Genomic DNA, 6,999 nt, shown 5'->3' with positions numbered 1-6,999 from the left:
AGTTTTTTTTTTGCATTTTGACAATTATCATCACCGTGTGTTCTATGCTATGCCACCAATGTGCAACATGTAGCTCGCCGCTCTCAAATGAATGAAATGAACATCGGAATAATGGATAGCACAAAATTATCATTAGGGTAAGTGTAAAAAAACAAAACTGTTCGCAGTAAATTGTCAATTTCAACACATTTTTGAGAATTAAAAAAAAATATATATAGGAAAATTTATTTATTTATTTAGAAATATATAGATAAATTTATCGAAATCGATAAATTTTCTTATAGAAAAATTTATTGAAATCGATAACTTTTCTTATTGAAAAATTTATCGAAATCGATAAATTTTCAAATAGAAAAATTTATCGAAATCGATAAATCTTCATATAGAAAAATTTATCGAAATCGATAAATTTTCATATAGAAATAATTATCGAAATCGATAAATTTTCATATAGAAAAAATTATCGAAATCGGAAAATTTTCATATACAAAAATTTATCGAAATCGGAAAATTTTCTTATAGAAAAATTTATCGAAATCGATAAATTTTCATATAGAAAAATTTATTGAGATCAATAAATTTTCTTCGAAATGGATAAAATTTCTATAGAAAATTTTTCGATAATATAATCGATAAAATTTCCATAGAAAAATTTTCAATGATATAATCGATACAATTTTCTATAGAACATTTTTCGATAATATAATCGATACAATTTTCTATAGAAAATTTTTCGATTATATAATCGATATAATTTTCTATAGAAAATTTTTCGATAATATAATCGATACAATTTTCTATAGAAAATTTTTCGATAATATAATCGATACAATTTTCTATAGAAAATGTTTCGATAATATAATCGATACAATTTTCTATAGAAAATTTTTCGATAATATAATCGATACAATTTTCTATAGAAAATTTTTCGATAATATAATCGATACAATTTTCTATAGAAAATTTTTCGATGATATAATCGATAAAATTTCTATAGAAAATTTTTCGATTACCGATAAAATTTCTATAGAAAATTTCTTCGATTATCGATAAAATTTCTATAGAAAATTTTTCAATGATATAATCGATAAAATTTCTATAGAAAATTTTTCGATGATATAATCGATAAAATTTCTGTAGAAAATTTTTCGATGATATAATCGATAAAATAAATTTTCTATAGAAATTTTATCGATTATATCATCGAAAATTTTTCTATAGAAAATTGTATCGATATCATCGAAAAATTTTCTTATAAAAATTATCGATTATATTATCGAAAAATTTTCTATAAAAATTTTTTCGATTATATTATCGAAAAATTTTCTATAAAAAACTATCGATATCGATAATTTTTTATAGAAAAATTTATCGATATCGATAATTTTTTATAAAAAAATATCGATATCGATAAAATTTTTCTATAAAAACTTATCGATAAATTTTTCTATAAAAAATTATCGATAAATTTTCTTATTTTTTTCTATAAAAATTTTTATGAAATTTTATCGATAATCGAAAAATTCTCAATACAATTTTTTCGATTTTTTTTTTTTTTTTTTGATTTTAAAGAAAATTTTCGGCCCCTTTGAGTGCAAATAAAGAATTCCCACCTCTGTCTCCACACAACCCCACATGCAGAAATTATCAACATTTGTTTCTTTTCCCCACTGCAATGCACACACAGGCGTTCGGCCTGCCAGCCAGCCATTCAGCGAACTTTACTAGCCAAACACTGCTGTTGGAAAAATAAACAGAACAGAAAATAATTCTTGCAAAAAAGCAACAAAATAATAAATTAACATCACCACAGACGTCATTACGCCACCAACCAACCAGCCAGCCATCGAAGTGACTCTGGGTTTGGTTGGTTGGTTGGCTGCCTACGAAGAAAAATTCTCAAACTCGCGGAATCGAACAAAAAAACTACTTTACCGGTTGAGAACCGAACTGATGAGTGGTGGGGGCCAGACACTAACATAGACGATGGTGGCGGCGGTCTGGTTGTCTACAAAATAGCACCCTCTTGCCCAACCATGCACCGTGTGAGTCGAGTGGGGACCTCTTCACCTCTGAGAACAACTGCAACGAATGTCAGAAATGAAATAATTTTCGAAATGCCACAACAAAACAAAACAGAACGAAAAAAAAAATCATAAAGAAAAAAAATCATCCAATCGATGTCCGATTCATTCTATGAATTCGTAGAAGGCAGAAATGCAAAAATTAAAAATAAAAAAACAACTGAGAATTGCAGCACATGGAGAGAAGACAAAAATATAAACAAATTAAAAAAAAATTAAAAAGTCTGAAAATGTTTCAATTCTGTTTCGAAATGGGAGGATACAATTTTTTTGGAAGCAGAAAATTTTGAATAATTTTTTATAGAGAAAAATGAAATGGAGAATGGAATACCCCATAGAAAAAAATGTCCTTCCTTAAAAATTTTCCTCAGGGAATATTTTTGTCTCAAGCGAAAAAAAAATATTCTCACAAATGTCTTTTAAAAAAAATCTCCTTGTTCTTTACCCCATGGTTTCCTTTAATATCCCCCTTCTGTTGTGGTATTCATTCCTCCATATTTTTTCCTGTTTCATTTCCAAGAAATAGTTTAGTATGTCATTAACAAGAAGAGTTTTGCAACAGTTCTTCACACTCACACACACACATACTCTCACACGGCCTCTCTCAGTCATTCTACTATTTTTGAGATACTTCTTTATTCTTCTTCCTTTGTTTAGGAACGATCGAAAGCGAACGTACCCGAGTCAAACAATCAGCTTTCGTTTTCATTTGTTATGTTTTCCCTATGTCTCTTTTTTTCTTCATGGTTTCTTTTATGTCCCCTTTTTCGCACATAATTTCTGTTTGTTTGGGTTCAGTAACTCATTCACTCAATCATTCATGCTATGCTGTGCTTTTGATTGGCAATTCTCTCCACTTTACCGGTTCTCTCGCCACGATTAGCTTTGTTTAGCTAATTTGAGAAATACGTCATAGACGCATGCGCAACCGTTAAATAATATGGGGAAATAGAGTTGCCAGATTGATAAGATATTTGGGTTATCAAAAAAGAGCTTTTGGTGGGAAAAAAGCTCGATTTGAATAGAAACAAATTATTAAAAAATTTTTTGTTGATATCGATAAAATTTTTATAGAAAAAAATTTTTTATCGATAGAACATTTTTATAGAAAAGTTTTCGATTATCCATAAAATTTCTATAGGAAATTTTTCGATGATAATCGATAACAATTTCTATAGGAAATTTTTCGATGATAATCGATAAAATTTCTATAGGAAATTTTAACGATTATCGATAACAATTTCTATAGGAAATTTTAACGATTATCGATAACAATTTCTATAGGAAATTTTAACGATTATCGATAACAATTTCTATAGGAAATTTTAACGATTATCGATAACAATTTCTATATGAAATTTTAACGATTATCGATAACAACTTCTATAGGAAATTTTAACGATTATCGATAACAATTTCTATAGAAAATTTTTCGATAGATATATCGATAACATTTTCTATAGAAAATTTTTCGATAGATATATCGATAACATTTTCTATAGAAAATTTTTCGATAGATATATCGATAACATTTTCTATAGAAAATTTTTCGATAGATATATCGATAACATTTTCTATAGAAAATTTTTCGATAGATATATCGATAACATTTTCTATAGAAAATTTTTCGATAGATATATCGATAACATTTTCTATAGAAAATTTTTCGATCACGATACTGATCAACAACATTTTCTATAGAAAATTTTTCGATAGATATATCTAACATTTTCTAGAAAATTTTTCGATCGATAACATTTTCTATAGAAAATTTTTCGATATATATCGATAACATTTTCTATAGAAAATTTTTCGATAGATATATCGATAACATTTTCTATAGAAAATTTTTCGATAAACTGATCAACAACATTTTCTATAGAAAATTTTTGGTCAGGAACTGATCAACAACATTTTCTATAGAAAATTTTTGGTCAGGAACTGATCAACAACATTTTCTATAGAAAATTTTTGGTCAGGAACTGATCAACAACATTTTCTATAGAAAATTTTTGGATAGATATATCGATAACATTTTCTATTGAAAATTTTTCGATAGATATATCGATAACATTTTCTATAGAAAATTTTTCGATAGATATATCATAACATTTTCTATAGAAAATTTTTCGATAGATATATCGATAACATTTTCTATAGAAAATTTTTAGATAGATATATCGATAACATTTTCTATAGAAAATTTTTCGATAGATATATCGATAACATTTTCTATAGAAAATTTTTCGATAGATATATCGATAACATTTTCTATAGAAAATTTTTCGATAGATATATCGATAACATTTTCTATAGAAAATTTTTCGATAGATATATCGATAACATTTTCTATAGAAAATTTTTCGATAGATATATCGATAACATTTTCTATAGAAAATTTTTCGATAGATATATCGATAACATTTTCTATAGAAAATTTTTCGATAGATATATCGATAACATTTTCTATAGAAAATTTTTCGATAGATATATCGATAACATTTTCTATAGAAAATTTTTCGATAGATATATCGATAACATTTTCTATAGAAAATTTTTCGATAGATATATCGATAACATTTTCTATAGAAAATGTTTCGATAGATATATCGATAACATTTTCTATAGAAAATTTTTCGATAGATATATCGATAACATTTTCTATAGAAAATTTTTGGTCAGGAACTGATCAACAACATTTTCTATAGAAAATTTTTGATCAGGAACTGATCAACAACATTTTCTATAGAAAATTTTTGGTCAGGAACTGATCAACAACATTTTCTATAGACAATTTTTGAATAGATATATCGATAACATTTTCTATAGAAAATTTTTCGATAGATATATCGATAACATTTTCTATAGAAAATGTTTCGATAGATATATCGATAACATTTTCTATAGAAAATGTTTCGATAGATATATCGATAACATTTTCTATAGAAAATGTTTCGATTATCGATAACATTTTCTATAGAAAATGTTTCGATTATCGATAACATTTTCTATAGAAAATTTTTCGATTATCGATAACATTTTCTATAGAAAATTTTTCGATTATCGATAACATTTCCTATAGAAAATTTTTCGATTATCGATAACATTTCCTATAGAAAACTTTTTCGAGTATCGATAACATTTTCGATAGAAAATTATCGAAAATTTTTCGATAACAATTTATCGAAATTTTTTCGATAACTGTTTTATTGAATTTTTTTAAAAATTAAATAAAAATTTTAGTGACATTTTTTTCCGATAACAAATTTATCGAAAAAATGTGGATAAACAATTATCGATTTATTTTATTTTAATCGCATTTTCTCTCTCTCTCTCTCTCTCTCTTTACAGCTTTGTTCCCAAATAATATGGAACATTATTCCCTACCCCTGCTGCCGATTAATGTTTATCGAAATTTAAACCCTAGCATCAACAACACAAACAACAACAATAATAATACCCATAATAAAAACAACAACAACAACAATTCCAGCAACACCATGCATCACCACAAAGATCATATGCTGGGTGCTGGTAGTACCCCGAGTACCACCGGATTTATATATGAATCCTCCTCCGCCACTGGCCATCATCATGCCAAGCCTGAGATGACCATGGCCAAGAGCGATTACAGCTCCTTTGCCTCGTGCATCCAACAATCGGCCATGTTGGATCATCGCAATGTTGCCATAGATGCTAATTTAGATGCTGCCGTTTCGCTGGGTGCTCTGTGCGATTTGAAATTTGGACCCAATGCCAGTAGTGGGGGTGGTGGTGGAGTCGGTAATAGTCCGCCACTTATGGGGGGTGGTGGAGGTGCTACCGCCTCCGATGGGGATACCAATTTCAAAAGTCTGCCACCCCTGATCACCAACATCGAGGCTACTAATTTAATGGGTGCCCTACCCAAGGTGGTGGGGTCCTCCGGAATGGCCGTCAATGTGCCACAATTTGCTCAAATGTTATTCAGCCGAGAACAACCGCCACCGGTGCCACCCTCACAACCTCTACATGGGTCGTATGGTGGCCATCCACATCTTCCCCACATACCCCCGCTGAAGGCTCCTCAAGAAGTACAACAAAACACTGCCGAAACTACCACCACCCAACGTCATTATTTGCCAGGTACGGCGGGAGGCGGTCCCCCTAGTGTCCTCATCAATTCCAATGCCGCGAATTCGGATCCGCCGAATGGTGAAGCCACTGAAACGAATTTTGTGGAGTTCGCGATGGTGGGTCACAGTCATCGTGGTGGTGTAACAACGGCCAATATGGATGCTATTTCTACAACAACAACCACCTCTGGAGGAGGCGGTGGTGGCACCACAAATGATAGCCATGTCACCACCACAACAACAACAACGGTCAGAAATGATAACAACAACAATACCATACATACTGCCAGTAATAACAACAACAATAATAATAGTAGTAGTAATAACAACAACAACATCAGTACACCAGCAACAACAACTGCAACCCAGCCACGGCAGCAGCCGTCGACAACAACAACGGCCAGCCGTTCCCAAATGCACAGTATTGAAGAATTAGCCGCCAGTTCCTGTACGCCCACATCCTCCACCAGCCACGTTGGAACGGTGGTAACCACAATTCCGAATAACAACCACAACAACAATGCCAGTTCATCAGGCCCAGCTACAGCCGTACCTTTACAGTCTCAAACTTCGTCGATTGGCGCCAGTCCAACATCACAGCAACAACAACATCACCAACACCACCTGCAGCAGCTAAATTCATCGAATATCAGTACCGATAGCAACGATGATGATTCCATGTCCTCATCCGATGAATATATCGATATGGATCTCAATGATCGATCGGGTAAGTGGAGATTTCAATATTTTACAAGTTTAAATCGTGGGATAAAAAAATATTGGCAATATTTTGTTATAGC

Source organism: Musca vetustissima, unplaced genomic scaffold, assembly GCF_032173495.1.
Source record: "Musca vetustissima isolate MV318-11 ecotype Yass unplaced genomic scaffold, APGP_CSIRO_Mvet_v1 utg37134, whole genome shotgun sequence".
NCBI lineage: Eukaryota > Metazoa > Arthropoda > Insecta > Diptera > Muscidae > Musca > Musca vetustissima.
Note: the sequence above shows the minus strand (reverse complement) of the source record.